The sequence below is a fragment of the Spermophilus citellus genome, assembly GCF_964194105.1.
Source record: "Spermophilus citellus genome assembly, chromosome: 6".
In the NCBI taxonomy this organism is placed as follows: domain Eukaryota; kingdom Metazoa; phylum Chordata; class Mammalia; order Rodentia; family Sciuridae; genus Spermophilus; species Spermophilus citellus.
Window position 1 is genome coordinate 46,961,606 of NC_138187.1, and position 25,891 is coordinate 46,987,496.

The window sequence follows — 25,891 nt, forward strand, 5'->3', positions numbered from 1 at the left end:
CGTAATTTTTGGAAGCTAGGCAAACCCTTTCCATGAAAGTGTTTCTCGCCAGTCAGTGCTTAGGGCTACATCAAGAGGAAACAAAACATAGAGATAGAACGTGAAACTACTTTACTGTGTCAAGTTTCAAGAAGCTAGCACAAACCGTGTTCGATTTAGAGTTCCAAATACATCTATCAATATAGGAGAAAACAGAGTGAAACCTCAAAATTCAAACTGTTACTGGAAATGAACGCTTCAACATAGAAGAACGAAATTTGGGAAACCAAGTCGCCTAAGTGTACTGATCATTACCTGAAAGTATCATCCAGTTTGGGTGAAAAAATATTTGCTGAGATTTCTGGAGATTCGTAATTTTTGGAAGCTTGGCAACCCCTTTCCATGAAAGTGCTTCTCGCCAGTCACTGCTTAGGGCTACATCAAGAGGAAACAAACCATAGAGATAGAACGTGAAACTACTTTACTGTGTCAAGTTTCATGAAGCTAGCACAAACCGTGTTGGATTTAGAGTTCCAAATACATCTATCAATATAGGAGAAAACAGATTGAAACCTCAAAATTCAAACTGTTACTGCAAATGAACGCTTCAACATAGAAGCACGAAATTTGGGGAACCAAGTCACCTTCGTGTACTGATCATTACCTGAAAGTATCATCCAGTTTGGGTGAAAAAATATTTGCTGAGATTTCTGGAGATTCGTAACTTTTGGAAGCTTCGCAACCCCTTTCCATGAAAGTGTTTCTCGCCAGTGAATGCTTAGGGCTACATCAAGAGGAAACAAAACATAGAGATAGAACGTGAAACTACTTTACTGTGTCAAGTTTCAAGAAGCTAGCACAAACCGTGTTGGATTTAGAGTTGCCAATACATCTATCAATATAGGAGAAAACAGAGTGAAACCTAAAAATTCAAACTGTTACTGGAAATGAACGCTTCAACATAGAAGAACGAAATCTGGGGAACCAAGTCGCCTTAGTGTACTGATCATTACCTGAAAGTAACATCCAGTTTGGGTGAAAAAATATTGGCTGAGATTTCTGGAGATTCGTAATTTTTGGAAGCTTGGCAACCCCTTTCCAAGAAAGTGCTTCTCGCCAGTCACTGCTTAGGGCTACATCAAGAGAAACAGAACATAGAGATAGAACGTGAAACTACTTTACTGTGTCAAGTATCAAGAAGCTAGCACAAACCGTGTTGGATTTAGAGTTGCAAATACATCTATCAATATAGGAGAAAACAGAGTGAAACTTGAAAATTCAAACTATTACTGGAAATGAACGCTTCATCATAGAAGAACGAAATTTGGGGAACCAAGTCGCCTTAGTGTACTGATCATTACCTGAAACTATCATCCAGTTTGGGTGAAAAAATATTTGCTGACATTTCTGGAGATTCGTAATTTTTGGAAGCTTGGTAACCCCTTTCCATGAAAGTGCTTCTCGCCAGTCACTGCTTAGGGCTACATCAAGAGGAAACAAAACATAGATATAGAACGTGAAACTACTTTACTGTGTCAAGTTTCAAGAAGCTAGCACAAACCGTGTTCGATTTAGAGTTCCAAATAGATCCATCAATATAGGAGAAAACAGAGTGAAACCTCAAAATTCAAACTGTTACTGGAAATGAACGCTTCAACATAGAAGAACGAAATTTGGGGAACCAAGTCGCCTTAGTGTACTGATCATTACCTGAAAGTATCATCCAGTTTGGATGAAAAAATATGTGCTGAGATTTCTGGAGATTCGTAATTTTTGGAAGCTTGGCAACCCCTTTCCATGAAAGTGCTTCTCGCCAGTCACTGCTTAGGGCTACATCAAGAGGAAACAAAACATAGAGATAGAACGTGAAACTACTTTACTGTGTCAAGTTTCAAGAAGCTAGCACAAACCGTGTTGGATTTAGAGTTCCAAATACATCTATCAATATAGGAGAAAACAGAGTGAAACCTCAAAATTCAAACTGTTACTGGAAATGAACGCTTTAACATAGAAGAACGAAATTTGGGGAACCAAGTCGCCTTAGTGTACTGATCATTACCTGAAAGTATCATCCAGTTTGGGTGAAAAAATATTTGCTGAGATTTCTGGAGACTCGTAATTTTTGCAAGCTTGGCAACCTCTTTCCATGAAAGTGCTTCTCCCCAGTCACTGCTTAGGGCTACATCAAGAGGAAACAAAACATCGAGATAGATCGTGAAACTACTTTACTGTGTCAAGCTTCAAGAAGCTAGCACAAACCGTGTTGGATTTAGAGTTCCAAATACTCCTATCAATATAGGAGAAAACAGAGTGAAACCTCAAAATTCAAACTGTTACTGGAAATGAACGCTTCAACATAGAAGAACGAAATTTGGGGAACCAAGTCGCCTTAGTGTACTGATCATTACCTGAAAGTATCATCCAGTTTGGGTGAAAAAATATTTGCTGAGATTTCTGGAGATTCGTAATTTTTGGAAGCTTGGCAACCCCTTTCCATGAAAGTGTTTCTCGCCAGTCACTGCTTAGGGCTACATCAAGAGGAAACAAAACATAGAGATAGAACGTGAAACTACTTTACTGTGTCAAGTTTCAAGAAGCTAGCACAAACCGTGTTGGATTTAGAGTTCCAAATACATCTTTCAATAGAGTAGAAAACAGAGTGAAACCTCAAAATTCAAACTGTTACTGGAAATGAACGCTTCAACATAGAAGAACGAAATTTGGGGAACCAAGTCGCCTTAGTGTACTGATCATTACCTGAAAGTATCATCCAGTTTGGGTGAAAAAATATCTGCTGAGATTTCTGGAGATTCGTAATTTTAGGAAGCTTGGCAACCCCTTTCCATGAAAGTGCTTCTCGCCAGTCACTGCTTAGGGCTACATCAAGAGGAAACAAAACATCGAGATAGAACGTGAAACTACTTTACTGTGTCAAGTTTCAAGAAGGTAGCACAAACCGTGTTGGATTTAGAGTTCCAAATACATCTATCAATATAGGAGAAAACAGAGTGAAACCTAAAAATTCAAACTGTTACTGGAAATGAACGCTTCAACATAGAAGAACGAAATTTGGGGAACCAAGTCGCCTTAGTGTACTGATCATTACCTGAAAGTATCATCCAGTTTGGGTGAAAAAATATTTGCTGAGATTTCTGGAGATTCGTAATTTTTGGAAGCTTGGCAACCCCTTTCCATGAAAGTGTTTCTCGCCAGTCACTGCTTAGGGCTACATCAAGAGGAAACAAAACATAGAGATAGAACGTGAAACTACTTTACTGTGTCAAGTTTCAAGAAGCTAGCACAAACCGTGTTGGATTTAGAGTTGCAAATACATCTATCAATATAGGAGAAAACAGAGTGAAACCTGAAAATTCAAACTATTACTGGAAATGAACGCTTCATCATAGAAGAACGAAATTTGGGGAACCAAGTCGCCTTAGTGTACTGATCATTACCTGAATGTATCATCCAGTTTGGGTGAAAAAATATTTGCTGAGATTTCTGGAGATTCGTAATTTTTGGAAGCTTGGCAACCCCTTTCCATGAAAGTGCTTCTCGCCAGTCACTGCTTAGGGCTACATCAAGAGGAAACAAAACATAGATATAGAACGTGAAACTACTTTACTGTGTCAAGTTTCAAAAAGCTAGCACAAACCGTGTTCGATTTAGAGTTCCAAATACATCCATCAATATAGGAGAAAACAGAGTGAAACCTCAAAATTCAAACTGTTACTGGAAATGAACGCTTCAACATAGAAGCACGAAATTTGGGGAACCAAGTCGCCTTAGTGTACTGATCATTACCTGAAAGTATCATCCAGTTTGGGTGAAAAAATATTTGCTGAGATTTCTGGAGATTCGTAATTTTTGGAAGCTAGGCAAACCCTTTCCATGAAAGTGTTTCTCGCCAGTCAGTGCTTAGGGCTACATCAAGAGGAAACAAAACATAGAGATAGAACGTGAAACTACTTTACTGTGTCAAGTTTCAAGAAGCTAGCACAAACCGTGTTGGATTTAGAGTTCCAAATACATCTATCAATATAGGAGAAAACAGAGTGAAACCTCAAAATTCAAACTGATACTGGAAATGAACGCTTCAACATAGAAGAACGAAATTTGGGGAACCAAGTCGCCTTAGTGTACTGATCATTACCTGAAAGGATCATCCAGTTTGGGTGAAAAAATATTTGCTGAGATTTCTGGAGATTCGTAATTTTTGAAAGCTTGGCAACCCCTTTCCATGAAAGTGTTTCTCGCCAGTCACTGCTTAGGGCTACATCAAGAGGAAACAAAACATAGAGATAGAACGTGAAACTACATTACTGTGTCAAGTTTCAAGAAGCTAGCACAAACCGTGTTGGATTTAGAGTTCCAAATACATCTTTCAATAGAGGAGAAAACAGAGTGAAACCTAAAAATTCAAACTGTTACTGGAAATGAACGCTTCAACATAGAAGAACGAAATTTGGGGAACCAAGTCGCCTTAGTGTACTGATCATTACCTGAAAGTATCATCCAGTTTGGGTGAAAAAATATTTGCTGAGATTTCTGGAGATTCGTAATTTTTGGAAGCTTGGCAACCCCTTTCCATGAAAGTGCTTCTCGCCAGTCACTGCTTAGGGCTACATCAAGAGGAAACAAAACATAGAGACAGAACGTGAAACTACTTTACTGTGTCAAGTTTCAAGAAGCTAGCACAAACCGTGTTGGATTTAGAGTTGCAAATACATCTATCAATAGAGGAGAAAACAGAGTGAAACCTCAAAATTCAAACTGTTACTGGAAATGAACGCTTCAACATAGAAGAACTAAATTTGGGGAACCAAGTCGCCTTAGTGTACTGATCATTACCTGAAAGTATCATCCAGTTTGGGTGAAAAAATATTTGCTTTCTGGAAATTCGTAATTTTTGGAAGCTAGGCAACCCCTTTCCATGAAAGTGTTTCTCGCCAGTCAGTGCTTAGGGCTACATCAAGAGGAAACAAAAGATAGAGATAGAACGTGAAACTACTTTACTGTGTCAAGTTTCAAGAAGCTAGCACAAACCTTGTTGGATTTAGAGTTCCAAATACATGTATCAATATAGGAGAAAACAGAGTGATACCTAAAAATTCAAACTGTTACTGGAAATGAACGCTTCAACATAGAAGAACGAAATTTGGGGAACCAAGTCGCCTTAGTTTACTGATCATTACCTGAAAGTATCATCCAGTTTGGGTGAAAAAATATTGGCTGAGATTTCTGGAGATTCGTAATTTTTGGATGCTTCGCAACCCCTTTCCATGAAAGTGTTTCTCGCCAGTCAGTGCTTAGGGCTACATCAAGAGGAAACAAAACATAGAGATAGAACGTGAAACTACTTCACTGTGTCAAGTTTCAAGAAGCTAGCACAAACCGTGTTGGATTTAGAGTTCCAAATACATCTATCAATATAGGAGAAAACCGAGTGAAACCTAAAAATTCAAACTGTTACTGGAAATGAACGCTTCAACATAGAAGAACTAAATTTGAAGAACCAAGTCGCCTTAGTGTACTGATCATTACCTGAAAGTATCATCCAGTTTGGGTGAAAAAATATTTGCTTTCTGGAGATTCGTAATTTTTGGAAGCTAGGCAAACCCTTTCCATGAAAGTGTTTCTCGCCAGTCAGTGCTTAGGGCTACATCAAAAGGAAACAAAACATAGAGATAGAACGTGAAACTACTTTACTGTGTCAAGTTTCAAGAAGCTAGCACAAACCGTGTTCGATTTAGAGTTCCAAATACATCTATCAATATAGGAGAAAACAGAGTGAAACCTCAAAATTCAAACTGTTACTGGAAATGAACGCTTCAACATAGAAGAACGAAATTTGGGAAACCAAGTCGCCTAAGTGTACTGATCATTACCTGAAAGTATCATCCAGTTTGGGTGAAAAAATATTTGCTGAGATTTCTGGAGATTCGTAATTTTTGGAAGCTTGGCAACCCCTTTCCATGAAAGTGCTTCTCGCCAGTCACTGCTTAGGGCTACATCAAGAGGAAACAAACCATAGAGATAGAACGTGAAACTACTTTACTGTGTCAAGTTTCATGAAGCTAGCACAAACCGTGTTGGATTTAGAGTTCCAAATACATCTATCAATATAGGAGAAAACAGATTGAAACCTCAAAATTCAAACTGTTACTGCAAATGAACGCTTCAACATAGAAGCACGAAATTTGGGGAACCAAGTCACCTTCGTGTACTGATCATTACCTGAAAGTATCATCCAGTTTGGGTGAAAAAATATTTGCTGAGATTTCTGGAGATTCGTAACTTTTGGAAGCTTCGCAACCCCTTTCCATGAAAGTGTTTCTCGCCAGTCAGTGCTTAGGGCTACATCAAGAGGAAACAAAACATAGAGATAGAACGTGAAACTACTTTACTGTGTCAAGTTTCAAGAAGCTAGCACAAATCGTGTTGGATTTAGTGTTCCAAATACATCTATCAATATAGGAGAAAACAGAGTGAAACCTAAAAATTCAAACTGTTACTGGAAATGAACGCTTCAATATAGAAGAACGAAATTTGGGGAACCAAGTCGCCTTAGTGTACTGATCATTACCTGAATGTATCATCCAGTTTGGGTGAAAAAATATTTGCTGAGATTTCTGGAGACTCGTAATTTTTGGATGCTTCGCAACCCCTTTCCATGAAAGTGTTTCTCGCCAGTCACTGCTTAGGGCTACATCAAGAGGAAACAAAACATAGAGATAGAACGTGAAACTACTTTACTGTGTCAAGTTTCAAGAAGCTAGCACAAACCGTGTTCGATTTAGAGTTCCAAATACATCTATCAATATAGGAGAAAACCGAGTGAAACCTAAAAATTCAAACTGTTACTGGAAATGAACGCTTCAACATAGAAGAACGAAATTTGGGGAACCAAGTCGCCTTAGTGTACTGATCATTACCTGAAAGTATCATCCAGTTTGGGTGAAAAAATATTTGCTGACATTTCTGGAGATTCGTAATTTTTGGAAGCTTGGCAACCCCTTTCCATGAAAGTGCTTCTCGCCAGTCACTGCTTAGGGCTACATCAAGAAGAAACAAAACATAGAGATAGAACGTGAAACTACTTTATGTGTCAAGTTTCAAGAAGCTAGCACAAACCGTGTTGGATTTAGAGTTGCAAATACAACTATCAATATAGGAGAAAACTGAGTGAAACCTAAAAATTCAAACTGTTACTGGAAATGAACGCTTCAACATAGAAGAACGAAATTTGGGGAACCAAGTCGCCTTAGTGTACTGATCATTACCTGAAAGTATCATCCAGTTTGGGTGAAAAAATATTTGCTGAGATTTCTGGAGATTCGTAATTTTTGGAAGCTTGGCAACCCCTTTCCATGAAAGTGCTTCTCGCCAGTCACTGCTTAGGGCTACATCAAGAGGAAACAAAACATAGATATAGAACGTGAAACTACTTTACTGTGTCAAGTTTCAAAAAGCTAGCACAAACCGTGTTCGATTTAGAGTTCCAAATACATCCATCAATATAGGAGAAAACAGAGTGAAACCTCAAAATTCAAACTGTTACTGGAAATGAACGCTTCAACATAGAAGAACGAAATTTGGGGAACCAAGTCGCCTTAGTGTACTGATCATTACCTGAAAGTATCATCCAGTTTGGGTGAAAAAATATTTGCTGAGATTTCTGGAGATTCGTAATTTTTGGAAGCTAGGCAAACCCTTTCCATGAAAGTGTTTCTCGCCAGTCAGTGCTTAGGGCTACATCAAGAGGAAACAAAACATAGAGATAGAACGTGAAACTACTTTACTGTGTCAAGTTTCAAGAAGCTAGCACAAACCGTGTTGGATTTAGAGTTCCAAATACATCTATCAATATAGGAGAAAACAGAGTGAAACCTCAAAATTCAAACTGATACTGGAAATGAACGCTTCAACATAGAAGAACGAAATTTGGGGAACCAAGTCGCCTTAGTGTACTGATCATTACCTGAAAGGATCATCCAGTTTGGGTGAAAAAATATTTGCTGAGATTTCTGGAGATTCGTAATTTTTGAAAGCTTGGCAACCCCTTTCCATGAAAGTGTTTCTCGCCAGTCACTGCTTAGGGCTACATCAAGAGGAAACAAAACATAGAGATAGAACGTGAAACTACATTACTGTGTCAAGTTTCAAGAAGCTAGCACAAACCGTGTTGGATTTAGAGTTCCAAATACATCTTTCAATAGAGGAGAAAACAGAGTGAAACCTAAAAATTCAAACTGTTACTGGAAATGAACGCTTCAACATAGAAGAACGAAATTTGGGGAACCAAGTCGCCTTAGTGTACTGATCATTACCTGAAAGTATCATCCAGTTTGGGTGAAAAAATATTTGCTGAGATTTCTGGAGATTCGTAATTTTTGGAAGCTTGGCAACCCCTTTCCATGAAAGTGCTTCTCGCCAGTCACTGCTTAGGGCTACATCAAGAGGAAACAAAACATAGAGACAGAACGTGAAACTACTTTACTGTGTCAAGTTTCAAGAAGCTAGCACAAACCGTGTTGGATTTAGAGTTGCAAATACATCTATCAATAGAGGAGAAAACAGAGTGAAACCTCAAAATTCAAACTGTTACTGGAAATGAACGCTTCAACATAGAAGAACTAAATTTGGGGAACCAAGTCACCTTAGTGTACTGATCATTACCTGAAAGTATCATCCAGTTTGGGTGAAAAAATATTTGCTTTCTGGAAATTCGTAATTTTTGGAAGCTAGGCAACCCCTTTCCATGAAAGTGTTTCTCGCCAGTCAGTGCTTAGGGCTACATCAAGAGGAAACAAAAGATAGAGATAGAACGTGAAACTACTTTACTGTGTCAAGTTTCAAGAAGCTAGCACAAACCTTGTTGGATTTAGAGTTCCAAATACATGTATCAATATAGGAGAAAACAGAGTGATACCTAAAAATTCAAACTGTTACTGGAAATGAACGCTTCAACATAGAAGAACGAAATTTGGGGAACCAAGTCGCCTTAGTTTACTGATCATTACCTGAAAGTATCATCCAGTTTGGGTGAAAAAATATTGGCTGAGATTTCTGGAGATTCGTAATTTTTGGATGCTTCGCAACCCCTTTCCATGAAAGTGTTTCTCGCCAGTCAGTGCTTAGGGCTACATCAAGAGGAAACAAAACATAGAGATAGAACGTGAAACTACTTCACTGTGTCAAGTTTCAAGAAGCTAGCACAAACCGTGTTGGATTTAGAGTTCCAAATACATCTATCAATATAGGAGAAAACCGAGTGAAACCTAAAAATTCAAACTGTTACTGGAAATGAACGCTTCAACATAGAAGAACTAAATTTGAAGAACCAAGTCGCCTTAGTGTACTGATCATTACCTGAAAGTATCATCCAGTTTGGGTGAAAAAATATTTGCTTTCTGGAGATTCGTAATTTTTGGAAGCTAGGCAAACCCTTTCCATGAAAGTGTTTCTCGCCAGTCAGTGCTTAGGGCTACATCAAAAGGAAACAAAACATAGAGATAGAACGTGAAACTACTTTACTGTGTCAAGTTTCAAGAAGCTAGCACAAACCGTGTTCGATTTAGAGTTCCAAATACATCTATCAATATAGGAGAAAACAGAGTGAAACCTCAAAATTCAAACTGTTACTGGAAATGAACGCTTCAACATAGAAGAACGAAATTTGGGAAACCAAGTCGCCTAAGTGTACTGATCATTACCTGAAAGTATCATCCAGTTTGGGTGAAAAAATATTTGCTGAGATTTCTGGAGATTCGTAATTTTTGGAAGCTTGGCAACCCCTTTCCATGAAAGTGCTTCTCGCCAGTCACTGCTTAGGGCTACATCAAGAGGAAACAAACCATAGAGATAGAACGTGAAACTACTTTACTGTGTCAAGTTTCATGAAGCTAGCACAAACCGTGTTGGATTTAGAGTTCCAAATACATCTATCAATATAGGAGAAAACAGATTGAAACCTCAAAATTCAAACTGTTACTGCAAATGAACGCTTCAACATAGAAGCACGAAATTTGGGGAACCAAGTCACCTTCGTGTACTGATCATTACCTGAAAGTATCATCCAGTTTGGGTGAAAAAATATTTGCTGAGATTTCTGGAGATTCGTAACTTTTGGAAGCTTCGCAACCCCTTTCCATGAAAGTGTTTCTCGCCAGTCAGTGCTTAGGGCTACATCAAGAGGAAACAAAACATAGAGATAGAACGTGAAACTACTTTACTGTGTCAAGTTTCAAGAAGCTAGCACAAATCGTGTTGGATTTAGTGTTCCAAATACATCTATCAATATAGGAGAAAACAGAGTGAAACCTAAAAATTCAAACTGTTACTGGAAATGAACGCTTCAATATAGAAGAACGAAATTTGGGGAACCAAGTCGCCTTAGTGTACTGATCATTACCTGAATGTATCATCCAGTTTGGGTGAAAAAATATTTGCTGAGATTTCTGGAGACTCGTAATTTTTGGATGCTTCGCAACCCCTTTCCATGAAAGTGTTTCTCGCCAGTCACTGCTTAGGGCTACATCAAGAGGAAACAAAACATAGAGATAGAACGTGAAACTACTTTACTGTGTCAAGTTTCAAGAAGCTAGCACAAACCGTGTTCGATTTAGAGTTCCAAATACATCTATCAATATAGGAGAAAACCGAGTGAAACCTAAAAATTCAAACTGTTACTGGAAATGAACGCTTCAACATAGAAGAACGAAATTTGGGGAACCAAGTCGCCTTAGTGTACTGATCATTACCTGAAAGTATCATCCAGTTTGGGTGAAAAAATATTTGCTGACATTTCTGGAGATTCGTAATTTTTGGAAGCTTGGCAACCCCTTTCCATGAAAGTGCTTCTCGCCAGTCACTGCTTAGGGCTACATCAAGAAGAAACAAAACATAGAGATAGAACGTGAAACTACTTTATGTGTCAAGTTTCAAGAAGCTAGCACAAACCGTGTTGGATTTAGAGTTGCAAATACAACTATCAATATAGGAGAAAACTGAGTGAAACCTAAAAATTCAAACTGTTACTGGAAATGAACGCTTCAACATAGAAGAACGAAATTTGGGGAACCAAGTCGCCTTAGTGTACTGATCATTACATGAAAGTATCATCCAATTTGGGTGAAAAAATATTTGCTGAGATTTCTGGAGATTCGTAATTTTTGGAAGCTTGGCAACCCCTTTCCATGAAAGTGCTTCTCGCCAGTCACTGCTTAGGGCTACATGAAGAGGAAACAAAACATAGAGATAGAATGTGAAACTACTTTACTGTTTCAAGTTTCAAGTAGCTAGCAAAAACCGTGTTCGATTTAGAGTTCCAAATACATCCATCAATATAGGAGAAAACAGAGTGAAACCTAAAAATTCAAACTGTTACTGGAAATGAACGCTTCAACATAGAAGAACGAAATTTGGGGAACCAAGTCGCCTTAGTGTACTGATCATTACCTGAAAGTATCATCCAGTTTGGGTGAAAAAATATTTGCTGAGATTTCTGGAGATTCGTAATTTTTGGAAGCTTGGCAACCCCTTTCCATGAAAGTGTTTCTCGCCAGTCACTGCTTAGGGCTACATCAAGAGGAAACAAAACATAGAGATAGAACGTGAAACTACTTTACTGTGTCAAGTTTCAAGAAGCTAGCACAAACCGTGTTGGATTTAGAGTTGCAAATACATCTATCAATATAGGAGAAAACAGAGTGAAACCTGAAAATTCAAACTATTACTGGAAATGAACGCTTCATCATAGAAGAACGAAATTTGGGGAACCAAGTCGCCTTAGTGTACTGATCATTACCTGAAAGTATCATCCAGTTTGGGTGAAAAAATATTTGCTGAGATTTCTGGAGATTCGTAATTTTTGGAAGCTTGGCAACCCCTTTCCATGAAAGTGCTTCTCGCCAGTCACTGCTTAGGGCTACATCAAGAGGAAACAAAACATAGATATAGAACGTGAAACTACTTTACTGTGTCAAGTTTCAAAAAGCTAGCACAAACCGTGTTCGATTTAGAGTTCCAAATACATCCATCAATATAGGAGAAAACAGAGTGAAACCTCAAAATTCAAACTGTTACTGGAAATGAACGCTTCAACATAGAAGAACGAAATTTGGGGAACCAAGTCGCCTTAGTGTACTGATCATTACCTGAAAGTATCATCCAGTTTGGGTGAAAAAATATTTGCTGAGATTTCTGGAGATTCGTAATTTTTGGAAGCTAGGCAAACCCTTTCCATGAAAGTGTTTCTCGCCAGTCAGTGCTTAGGGCTACATCAAGAGGAAACAAAACATAGAGATAGAACGTGAAACTACTTTACTGTGTCAAGTTTCAAGAAGCTAGCACAAACCGTGTTGGATTTAGAGTTCCAAATACATCTATCAATATAGGAGAAAACAGAGTGAAACCTCAAAATTCAAACTGATACTGGAAATGAACGCTTCAACATAGAAGAACGAAATTTGGGGAACCAAGTCGCCTTAGTGTACTGATCATTACCTGAAAGGATCATCCAGTTTGGGTGAAAAAATATTTGCTGAGATTTCTGGAGATTCGTAATTTTTGAAAGCTTGGCAACCCCTTTCCATGAAAGTGTTTCTCGCCAGTCACTGCTTAGGGCTACATCAAGAGGAAACAAAACATAGAGATAGAACGTGAAACTACATTACTGTGTCAAGTTTCAAGAAGCTAGCACAAACCGTGTTGGATTTAGAGTTCCAAATACATCTTTCAATAGAGGAGAAAACAGAGTGAAACCTAAAAATTCAAACTGTTACTGGAAATGAACGCTTCAACATAGAAGAACGAAATTTGGGGAACCAAGTCGCCTTAGTGTACTGATCATTACCTGAAAGTATCATCCAGTTTGGGTGAAAAAATATTTGCTGAGATTTCTGGAGATTCGTAATTTTTGGAAGCTTGGCAACCCCTTTCCATGAAAGTGCTTCTCGCCAGTCACTGCTTAGGGCTACATCAAGAGGAAACAAAACATAGAGACAGAACGTGAAACTACTTTACTGTGTCAAGTTTCAAGAAGCTAGCACAAACCGTGTTGGATTTAGAGTTGCAAATACATCTATCAATAGAGGAGAAAACAGAGTGAAACCTCAAAATTCAAACTGTTACTGGAAATGAACGCTTCAACATAGAAGAACTAAATTTGGGGAACCAAGTCGCCTTAGTGTACTGATCATTACCTGAAAGTATCATCCAGTTTGGGTGAAAAAATATTTGCTGAGATTTCTGGAGATTCGTAATTTTTGGAAGCTTGGCAACCCCTTTCCATGAAAGTGTTTCTCGCCAGTCACTGCTTAGGGCTACATCAAGAGGAAACAAAACATAGAGATAGAACGTGAAACTACTTTACTGTGTCAAGTTTCAAGAAGCTAGCACAAACCGTGTTGGATTTAGAGTTCCAAATACATCTTTCAATAGAGTAGAAAACAGAGTGAAACCTCAAAATTCAAACTGTTACTGGAAATGAACGCTTCAACATAGAAGAACGAAATTTGGGGAACCAAGTCGCCTTAGTGTACTGATCATTACCTGAAAGTATCATCCAGTTTGGGTGAAAAAATATCTGCTGAGATTTCTGGAGATTCGTAATTTTAGGAAGCTTGGCAACCCCTTTCCATGAAAGTGCTTCTCGCCAGTCACTGCTTAGGGCTACATCAAGAGGAAACAAAACATCGAGATAGAACGTGAAACTACTTTACTGTGTCAAGTTTCAAGAAGGTAGCACAAACCGTGTTGGATTTAGAGTTCCAAATACATCTATCAATATAGGAGAAAACAGAGTGAAACCTAAAAATTCAAACTGTTACTGGAAATGAACGCTTCAACATAGAAGAACGAAATTTGGGGAACCAAGTCGCCTTAGTGTACTGATCATTACCTGAAAGTATCATCCAGTTTGGGTGAAAAAATATTTGCTGAGATTTCTGGAGATTCGTAATTTTTGGAAGCTTGGCAACCCCTTTCCATGAAAGTGTTTCTCGCCAGTCACTGCTTAGGGCTACAACAAGAGGAAACAAAACATAGAGATAGAACGTGAAACTACTTTACTGTGTCAAGTTTCAAGAAGCTAGCACAAACCGTGTTGGATTTAGAGTTGCAAATACATCTATCAATATAGGAGAAAACAGAGTGAAACCTGAAAATTCAAACTATTACTGGAAATGAACGCTTCATCATAGAAGAACGAAATTTGGGGAACCAAGTCGCCTTAGTGTACTGATCATTACCTGAATGTATCATCCAGTTTGGGTGAAAAAATATTTGCTGAGATTTCTGGAGATTCGTAATTTTTGGAAGCTTGGCAACCCCTTTCCATGAAAGTGCTTCTCGCCAGTCACTGCTTAGGGCTACATCAAGAGGAAACAAAACATAGATATAGAACGTGAAACTACTTTACTGTGTCAAGTTTCAAAAAGCTAGCACAAACCGTGTTCGATTTAGAGTTCCAAATACATCCATCAATATAGGAGAAAACAGAGTGAAACCTCAAAATTCAAACTGTTACTGGAAATGAACGCTTCAACATAGAAGCACGAAATTTGGGGAACCAAGTCGCCTTAGTGTACTGATCATTACCTGAAAGTATCATCCAGTTTGGGTGAAAAAATATTTGCTGAGATTTCTGGAGATTCGTAATTTTTGGAAGCTAGGCAAACCCTTTCCATGAAAGTGTTTCTTGCCAGTCAGTGCTTAGGGCTACATCAAGAGGAAACAAAACATAGAGATAGAACGTGAAACTACTTTACTGTGTCAAGTTTCAAGAAGCTAGCACAAACCGTGTTGGATTTAGAGTTCCAAATACATCTATCAATATAGGAGAAAACAGAGTGAAACCTCAAAATTCAAACTGATACTGGAAATGAACGCTTCAACATAGAAGAACGAAATTTGGGGAACCAAGTCGCCTTAGTGTACTGATCATTACCTGAAAGGATCATCCAGTTTGGGTGAAAAAATATTTGCTGAGATTTCTGGAGATTCGTAATTTTTGAAAGCTTGGCAACCCCTTTCCATGAAAGTGTTTCTCGCCAGTCACTGCTTAGGGCTACATCAAGAGGAAACAAAACATAGAGATAGAACGTGAAACTACATTACTGTGTCAAGTTTCAAGAAGCTAGCACAAACCGTGTTGGATTTAGAGTTCCAAATACATCTTTCAATAGAGGAGAAAACAGAGTGAAACCTAAAAATTCAAACTGTTACTGGAAATGAACGCTTCAACATAGAAGAACGAAATTTGGGGAACCAAGTCGCCTTAGTGTACTGATCATTACCTGAAAGTATCATCCAGTTTGGGTGAAAAAATATTTGCTGAGATTTCTGGAGATTCGTAATTTTTGGAAGCTTGGCAACCCCTTTCCATGAAAGTGCTTCTCGCCAGTCACTGCTTAGGGCTACATCAAGAGGAAACAAAACATAGAGACAGAACGTGAAACTACTTTACTGTGTCAAGTTTCAAGAAGCTAGCACAAACCGTGTTGGATTTAGAGTTGCAAATACATCTATCAATAGAGGAGAAAACAGAGTGAAACCTCAAAATTCAAACTGTTACTGGAAATGAACGCTTCAACATAGAAGAACTAAATTTGGGGAACCAAGTCGCCTTAGTGTACTGATCATTACCTGAAAGTATCATCCAGTTTGGGTGAAAAAATATTTGCTTTCTGGAAATTCGTAATTTTTGGAAGCTAGGCAACCCCTTTCCATGAAAGTGTTTCTCGCCAGTCAGTGCTTAGGGCTACATCAAGAGGAAACAAAAGATAGAGATAGAACGTGAAACTACTTTACTGTGTCAAGTTTCAAGAAGCTAGCACAAACCTTGTTGGATTTAGAGTTCCAAATACATGTATCAATATAGGAGAAAACAGAGTGATACCTAAAAATTCAAACTGTTACTGGAAATGAACGCTTCAACATAGAAGAACGAAATTTGGGGAACCAAGTCGCCTTAGTTTACTGATCATTACCTGAAAGTATCATCCAGTTTGGGTGAAAAAATATTGGCTGAGATTTCTGGAGATTCGTAATTTTTGGATGCTTCGCAACCCCTTTCCATGAAAGTGTTTCTCGCCAGTCAGTGCTTAGGGCTACATCAAGAGGAAACAAAACATAGAGATAGAACGTGAAACTACTTCACTGTGTCAAGTTTCAAGAAGCTAGCACAAACCGTGTTGGATTTAGAGTTCCAAATACATCTATCAATATAGGAGAAAACCGAGTGAAACCTAAAAATTCAAACTGTTACTGGAAATGAACGCTTCAACATAGAAGAACTAAATTTGAAGAACCAAGTCGCCTTAGTGTACTGATCATTACCTGAAAGTATCATCCAGTTTGGGTGAAAAAATATTTGCTTTCTGGAGATTCGTAATTTTTGGAAGCTAGGCAAACCCTTTCCATGAAAGTGTTTCTCGCCAGTCAGTGCTTAGGGCTACATCAAAAGGAAACAAAACATAGAGATAGAACGTGAAACTACTTTACTGTGTCAAGTTTCAAGAAGCTAGCACAAACCGTGTTCGATTTAGAGTTCCAAATACATCTATCAATATAGGAGAAAACAGAGTGAAACCTCAAAATTCAAACTGTTACTGGAAATGAACGCTTCAACATAGAAGAACGAAATTTGGGAAACCAAGTCGCCTAAGTGTACTGATCATTACCTGAAAGTATCATCCAGTTTGGGTGAAAAAATATTTGCTGAGATTTCTGGAGATTCGTAATTTTTGGAAGCTTGGCAACCCCTTTCCATGAAAGTGCTTCTCGCCAGTCACTGCTTAGGGCTACATCAAGAGGAAACAAACCATAGAGATAGAACGTGAAACTACTTTACTGTGTCAAGTTTCATGAAGCTAGCACAAACCGTGTTGGATTTAGAGTTCCAAATACATCTATCAATATAGGAGAAAACAGATTGAAACCTCAAAATTCAAACTGTTACTGCAAATGAACGCTTCAACATAGAAGCACGAAATTTGGGGAACCAAGTCACCTTCGTGTACTGATCATTACCTGAAAGTATCATCCAGTTTGGGTGAAAAAATATTTGCTGAGATTTCTGGAGATTCGTAACTTTTGGAAGCTTCGCAACCCCTTTCCATGAAAGTGTTTCTCGCCAGTCAGTGCTTAGGGCTACATCAAGAGGAAACAAAACATAGAGATAGAACGTGAAACTACTTTACTGTGTCAAGTTTCAAGAAGCTAGCACAAATCGTGTTGGATTTAGTGTTCCAAATACATCTATCAATATAGGAGAAAACAGAGTGAAACCTAAAAATTCAAACTGTTACTGGAAATGAACGCTTCAATATAGAAGAACGAAATTTGGGGAACCAAGTCGCCTTAGTGTACTGATCATTACCTGAATGTATCATCCAGTTTGGGTGAAAAAATATTTGCTGAGATTTCTGGAGACTCGTAATTTTTGGATGCTTCGCAACCCCTTTCCATGAAAGTGTTTCTCGCCAGTCACTGCTTAGGGCTACATCAAGAGGAAACAAAACATAGAGATAGAACGTGAAACTACTTTACTGTGTCAAGTTTCAAGAAGCTAGCACAAACCGTGTTCGATTTAGAGTTCCAAATACATCTATCAATATAGGAGAAAACCGAGTGAAACCTAAAAATTCAAACTGTTACTGGAAATGAACGCTTCAACATAGAAGAACGAAATTTGGGGAACCAAGTCGCCTTAGTGTACTGATCATTACCTGAAAGTATCATCCAGTTTGGGTGAAAAAATATTTGCTGACATTTCTGGAGATTCGTAATTTTTGGAAGCTTGGCAACCCCTTTCCATGAAAGTGCTTCTCGCCAGTCACTGCTTAGGGCTACATCAAGAAGAAACAAAACATAGAGATAGAACGTGAAACTACTTTATGTGTCAAGTTTCAAGAAGCTAGCACAAACCGTGTTGGATTTAGAGTTGCAAATACAACTATCAATATAGGAGAAAACTGAGTGAAACCTAAAAATTCAAACTGTTACTGGAAATGAACGCTTCAACATAGAAGAACGAAATTTGGGGAACCAAGTCGCCTTAGTGTACTGATCATTACCTGAAAGTATCATCCAGTTTGGGTGAAAAAATATTTGCTGAGATTTCTGGAGATTCGTAATTTTTGGAAGCTTGGCAACCCCTTTCCATGAAAGTGCTTCTCGCCAGTCACTGCTTAGGGCTACATCAAGAGGAAACAAAACATAGATATAGAACGTGAAACTACTTTACTGTGTCAAGTTTCAAAAAGCTAGCACAAACCGTGTTCGATTTAGAGTTCCAAATACATCCATCAATATAGGAGAAAAAAGAGTGAAACCTCAAAATTCAAACTGTTACTGGAAATGAACGCTTCAACATAGAAGAACGAAATTTGGGGAACCAAGTCGCCTTAGTGTACTGATCATTACCTGAAAGTATCATCCAGTTTGGGTGAAAAAATATTTGCTGAGATTTCTGGAGATTCGTAATTTTTGGAAGCTAGGCAAACCCTTTCCATGAAAGTGTTTCTCGCCAGTCAGTGCTTAGGGCTACATCAAGAGGAAACAAAACATAGAGATAGAACGTGAAACTACTTTACTGTGTCAAGTTTCAAGAAGCTAGCACAAACCGTGTTGGATTTAGAGTTCCAAATACATCTATCAATATAGGAGAAAACAGAGTGAAACCTCAAAATTCAAACTGATACTGGAAATGAACGCTTCAACATAGAAGAACGAAATTTGGGGAACCAAGTCGCCTTAGTGTACTGATCATTACCTGAAAGGATCATCCAGTTTGGGTGAAAAAATATTTGCTGAGATTTCTGGAGATTCGTAATTTTTGAAAGCTTGGCAACCCCTTTCCATGAAAGTGTTTCTCGCCAGTCACTGCTTAGGGCTACATCAAGAGGAAACAAAACATAGAGATAGAACGTGAAACTACATTACTGTGTCAAGTTTCAAGAAGCTAGCACAAACCGTGTTGGATTTAGAGTTCCAAATACATCTTTCAATAGAGGAGAAAACAGAGTGAAACCTAAAAATTCAAACTGTTACTGGAAATGAACGCTTCAACATAGAAGAACGAAATTTGGGGAACCAAGTCGCCTTAGTGTACTGATCATTACCTGAAAGTATCATCCAGTTTGGGTGAAAAAATATTTGCTGAGATTTCTGGAGATTCGTAATTTTTGGAAGCTTGGCAACCCCTTTCCATGAAAGTGCTTCTCGCCAGTCACTGCTTAGGGCTACATCAAGAGGAAACAAAACATAGAGACAGAACGTGAAACTACTTTACTGTGTCAAGTTTCAAGAAGCTAGCACAAACCGTGTTGGATTTAGAGTTGCAAATACATCTATCAATAGAGGAGAAAACAGAGTGAAACCTCAAAATTCAAACTGTTACTGGAAATGAACGCTTCAACATAGAAGAACTAAATTTGGGGAACCAAGTCGCCTTAGTGTACTGATCATTACCTGAAAGTATCATCCAGTTTGGGTGAAAAAATATTTGCTTTCTGGAAATTCGTAATTTTTGGAAGCTAGGCAACCCCTTTCCATGAAAGTGTTTCTCGCCAGTCAGTGCTTAGGGCTACATCAAGAGGAAACAAAAGATAGAGATAGAACGTGAAACTACTTTACTGTGTCAAGTTTCAAGAAGCTAGCACAAACCTTGTTGGATTTAGAGTTCCAAATACATGTATCAATATAGGAGAAAACAGAGTGATACCTAAAAATTCAAACTGTTACTGGAAATGAACGCTTCAACATAGAAGAACGAAATTTGGGGAACCAAGTCGCCTTAGTTTACTGATCATTACCTGAAAGTATCATCCAGTTTGGGTGAAAAAATATTGGCTGAGATTTCTGGAGATTCGTAATTTTTGGATGCTTCGCAACCCCTTTCCATGAAAGTGTTTCTCGCCAGTCAGTGCTTAGGGCTACATCAAGAGGAAACAAAACATAGAGATAGAACGTGAAACTACTTCACTGTGTCAAGTTTCAAGAAGCTAGCACAAACCGTGTTGGATTTAGAGTTCCAAATACATCTATCAATATAGGAGAAAACCGAGTGAAACCTAAAAATTCAAACTGTTACTGGAAATGAACGCTTCAACATAGAAGAACTAAATTTGAAGAACCAAGTCGCCTTAGTGTACTGATCATTACCTGAAAGTATCATCCAGTTTGGGTGAAAAAATATTTGCTTTCTGGAGATTCGTAATTTTTGGAAGCTAGGCAAACCCTTTCCATGAAAGTGTTTCTCGCCAGTCAGTGCTTAGGGCTACATCAAAAGGAAACAAAACATAGAGATAGAACGTGAAACTACTTTACTGTGTCAAGTTTCAAGAAGCTAGCACAAACCGTGTTCGATTTAGAGTTCCAAATACATCTATCAATATAGGAGAAAACAGAGTGAAACCTCAAAATTCAAACTGTTACTGGAAATGAACGCTTCAACATAGAAGAACGAAATTTGGGAAACCAAGTCGCCTAAGTGTACTGATCATTACCTGAAAGTATCATCCAGTTTGGGTGAAAAAATATTTGCTGAGATTTCTGGAGATTCGTAATTTTTGGAAGCTTGGCAACCCCTTTCCATGAAAGTGCTTCTCGCCAGTCACTGCTTAGGGCTACATCAAGAGGAAACAAACCATAGAGATAGAACGTGAAACTACTTTACTGTGTCAAGTTTCATGAAGCTAGCACAAACCGTGTTGGATTTAGAGTTCCAAATACATCTATCAATATAGGAGAAAACAGATTGAAACCTCAAAATTCAAACTGTTACTGCAAATGAACGCTTCAACATAGAAGCACGAAATTTGGGGAACCAAGTCACCTTCGTGTACTGATCATTACCTGAAAGTATCATCCAGTTTGGGTGAAAAAATATTTGCTGAGATTTCTGGAGATTCGTAACTTTTGGAAGCTTCGCAACCCCTTTCCATGAAAGTGTTTCTCGCCAGTCAGTGCTTAGGGCTACATCAAGAGGAAACAAAACATAGAGATAGAACGTGAAACTACTTTACTGTGTCAAGTTTCAAGAAGCTAGCACAAATCGTGTTGGATTTAGTGTTCCAAATACATCTATCAATATAGGAGAAAACAGAGTGAAACCTAAAAATTCAAACTGTTACTGGAAATGAACGCTTCAATATAGAAGAACGAAATTTGGGGAACCAAGTCGCCTTAGTGTACTGATCATTACCTGAATGTATCATCCAGTTTGGGTGAAAAAATATTTGCTGAGATTTCTGGAGACTCGTAATTTTTGGATGCTTCGCAACCCCTTTCCATGAAAGTGTTTCTCGCCAGTCACTGCTTAGGGCTACATCAAGAGGAAACAAAACATAGAGATAGAACGTGAAACTACTTTACTGTGTCAAGTTTCAAGAAGCTAGCACAAACCGTGTTCGATTTAGAGTTCCAAATACATCTATCAATATAGGAGAAAACCGAGTGAAACCTAAAAATTCAAACTGTTACTGGAAATGAACGCTTCAACATAGAAGAACGAAATTTGGGGAACCAAGTCGCCTTAGTGTACTGATCATTACCTGAAAGTATCATCCAGTTTGGGTGAAAAAATATTTGCTGACATTTCTGGAGATTCGTAATTTTTGGAAGCTTGGCAACCCCTTTCCATGAAAGTGCTTCTCGCCAGTCACTGCTTAGGGCTACATCAAGAAGAAACAAAACATAGAGATAGAACGTGAAACTACTTTATGTGTCAAGTTTCAAGAAGCTAGCACAAACCGTGTTGGATTTAGAGTTGCAAATACAACTATCAATATAGGAGAAAACTGAGTGAAACCTAAAAATTCAAACTGTTACTGGAAATGAACGCTTCAACATAGAAGAACGAAATTTGGGGAACCAAGTCGCCTTAGTGTACTGATCATTACATGAAAGTATCATCCAATTTGGGTGAAAAAATATTTGCTGAGATTTCTGGAGATTCGTAATTTTTGGAAGCTTGGCAACCCCTTTCCATGAAAGTGCTTCTCGCCAGTCACTGCTTAGGGCTACATGAAGAGGAAACAAAACATAGAGATAGAATGTGAAACTACTTTACTGTTTCAAGTTTCAAGTAGCTAGCAAAAACCGTGTTCGATTTAGAGTTCCAAATACATCCATCAATATAGGAGAAAACAGAGTGAAACCTAAAAATTCAAACTGTTACTGGAAATGAACGCTTCAACATAGAAGAACGAAATTTGGGGAACCAAGTCGCCTTAGTGTACTGATCATTACCTGAAAGTATCATCCAGTTTGGGTGAAAAAATATTTGCTGAGATTTCTGGAGATTCGTAATTTTTGGAAGCTTGGCAACCCCTTTCCATGAAAGTGTTTCTCGCCAGTCACTGCTTAGGGCTACATCAAGAGGAAACAAAACATAGAGATAGAACGTGAAACTACTTTACTGTGTCAAGTTTCAAGAAGCTAGCACAAACCGTGTTGGATTTAGAGTTGCAAATACATCTATCAATATAGGAGAAAACAGAGTGAAACCTGAAAATTCAAACTATTACTGGAAATGAACGCTTCATCATAGAAGAACGAAATTTGGGGAACCAAGTCGCCTTAGTGTACTGATCATTACCTGAAAGTATCATCCAGTTTGGGTGAAAAAATATTTGCTGAGATTTCTGGAGATTCGTAATTTTTGGAAGCTTGGCAACCCCTTTCCATGAAAGTGCTTCTCGCCAGTCACTGCTTAGGGCTACATCAAGAGGAAACAAAACATAGATATAGAACGTGAAACTACTTTACTGTGTCAAGTTTCAAAAAGCTAGCACAAACCGTGTTCGATTTAGAGTTCCAAATACATCCATCAATATAGGAGAAAACAGAGTGAAACCTCAAAATTCAAACTGTTACTGGAAATGAACGCTTCAACATAGAAGAACGAAATTTGGGGAACCAAGTCGCCTTAGTGTACTGATCATTACCTGAAAGTATCATCCAGTTTGGGTGAAAAAATATTTGCTGAGATTTCTGGAGATTCGTAATTTTTGGAAGCTAGGCAAACCCTTTCCATGAAAGTGTTTCTCGCCAGTCAGTGCTTAGGGCTACATCAAGAGGAAACAAAACATAGAGATAGAACGTGAAACTACTTTACTGTGTCAAGTTTCAAGAAGCTAGCACAAACCGTGTTGGATTTAGAGTTCCAAATACATCTATCAATATAGGAGAAAACACAGTGAAACCTCAAAATTCAAACTGATACTGGAAATGAACGCTTCAACATAGAAGAACGAAATTTGGGGAACCAAGTCGCCTTAGTGTACTGATCATTACCTGAAAGGATCATCCAGTTTGGGTGAAAAAATATTTGCTGAGATTTCTGGAGATTCGTAATTTTTGAAAGCTTGGCAACCCCTTTCCATGAAAGTGTTTCTCGCCAGTCACTGCTTAGGGCTACATCAAGAGGAAACAAAACATAGAGATAGAACGTGAAACTACATTACTGTGTCAAGTTTCAAGAAGCTAGCACAAACCGTGTTGGATTTAGAGTTCCAAATACATCTTTCAATAGAGGAGAAAACAGAGTGAAACCTAAAAATTCAAACTGTTACTGGAAATGAACGCTTCAACATAGAAGAACGAAATTTGGGGAACCAAGTCGCCTTAGTGTACTGATCATTACCTGAAAGTATCATCCAGTTTGGGTGAAAAAATATTTGCTGAGATTTCTGGAGATTCGTAATTTTTGGAAGCTTGGCAACCCCTTTCCATGAAAGTGCTTCTCGCCAGTCACTGCTTAGGGCTACATCAAGAGGAAACAAAACATAGAGACAGAACGTGAAACTACTTTACTGTGTCAAGTTTCAAGAAGCTAGCACAAACCGTGTTGGATTTAGAGTTGCAAATACATCTATCAATAGAGGAGAAAACAGAGTGAAACCTCAAAATTCAAACTGTTACTGGAAATGAACGCTTCAACATAGAAGAACTAAATTTGGGGAACCAAGTCGCCTTAGTGTACTGATCATTACCTGAAAGTATCATCCAGTTTGGGTGAAAAAATATTTGCTTTCTGGAAATTCGTAATTTTTGGAAGCTAGGCAACCCCTTTCCATGAAAGTGTTTCTCGCCAGTCAGTGCTTAGGGCTACATCAAGAGGAAACAAAAGATAGAGATAGAACGTGAAACTACTTTACTGTGTCAAGTTTCAAGAAGCTAGCACAAACCTTGTTGGATTTAGAGTTCCAAATACATGTATCAATATAGGAGAAAACAGAGTGATACCTAAAAATTCAAACTGTTACTGGAAATGAACGCTTCAACATAGAAGAACGAAATTTGGGGAACCAAGTCGCCTTAGTTTACTGATCATTACCTGAAAGTATCATCCAGTTTGGGTGAAAAAATATTGGCTGAGATTTCTGGAGATTCGTAATTTTTGGATGCTTCGCAACCCCTTTCCATGAAAGTGTTTCTCGCCAGTCAGTGCTTAGGGCTACATCAAGAGGAAACAAAACATAGAGATAGAACGTGAAACTACTTCACTGTGTCAAGTTTCAAGAAGCTAGCACAAACCGTGTTGGATTTAGAGTTCCAAATACATCTATCAATATAGGAGAAAACCGAGTGAAACCTAAAAATTCAAACTGTTACTGGAAATGAACGCTTCAACATAGAAGAACTAAATTTGAAGAACCAAGTCGCCTTAGTGTACTGATCATTACCTGAAAGTATCATCCAGTTTGGGTGAAAAAATATTTGCTTTCTGGAGATTCGTAATTTTTGGAAGCTAGGCAAACCCTTTCCATGAAAGTGTTTCTCGCCAGTCAGTGCTTAGGGCTACATCAAAAGGAAACAAAACATAGAGATAGAACGTGAAACTACTTTACTGTGTCAAGTTTCAAGAAGCTAGCACAAACCGTGTTCGATTTAGAGTTCCAAATACATCTATCAATATAGGAGAAAACAGAGTGAAACCTCAAAATTCAAACTGTTACTGGAAATGAACGCTTCAACATAGAAGAACGAAATTTGGGAAACCAAGTCGCCTAAGTGTACTGATCATTACCTGAAAGTATCATCCAGTTTGGGTGAAAAAATATTTGCTGAGATTTCTGGAGATTCGTAATTTTTGGAAGCTTGGCAACCCCTTTCCATGAAAGTGCTTCTCGCCAGTCACTGCTTAGGGCTACATCAAGAGGAAACAAACCATAGAGATAGAACGTGAAACTACTTTACTGTGTCAAGTTTCATGAAGCTAGCACAAACCGTGTTGGATTTAGAGTTCCAAATACATCTATCAATATAGGAGAAAACAGATTGAAACCTCAAAATTCAAACTGTTACTGCAAATGAACGCTTCAACATAGAAGCACGAAATTTGGGGAACCAAGTCACCTTCGTGTACTGATCATTACCTGAAAGTATCATCCAGTTTGGGTGAAAAAATATTTGCTGAGATTTCTGGAGATTCGTAACTTTTGGAAGCTTCGCAACCCCTTTCCATGAAAGTGTTTCTCGCCAGTCAGTGCTTAGGGCTACATCAAGAGGAAACAAAACATAGAGATAGAACGTGAAACTACTTTACTGTGTCAAGTTTCAAGAAGCTAGCACAAATCGTGTTGGATTTAGTGTTCCAAATACATCTATCAATATAGGAGAAAACAGAGTGAAACCTAAAAATTCAAACTGTTACTGGAAATGAACGCTTCAATATAGAAGAACGAAATTTGGGGAACCAAGTCGCCTTAGTGTACTGATCATTACCTGAATGTATCATCCAGTTTGGGTGAAAAAATATTTGCTGAGATTTCTGGAGACTCGTAATTTTTGGATGCTTCGCAACCCCTTTCCATGAAAGTGTTTCTCGCCAGTCACTGCTTAGGGCTACATCAAGAGGAAACAAAACATAGAGATAGAACGTGAAACTACTTTACTGTGT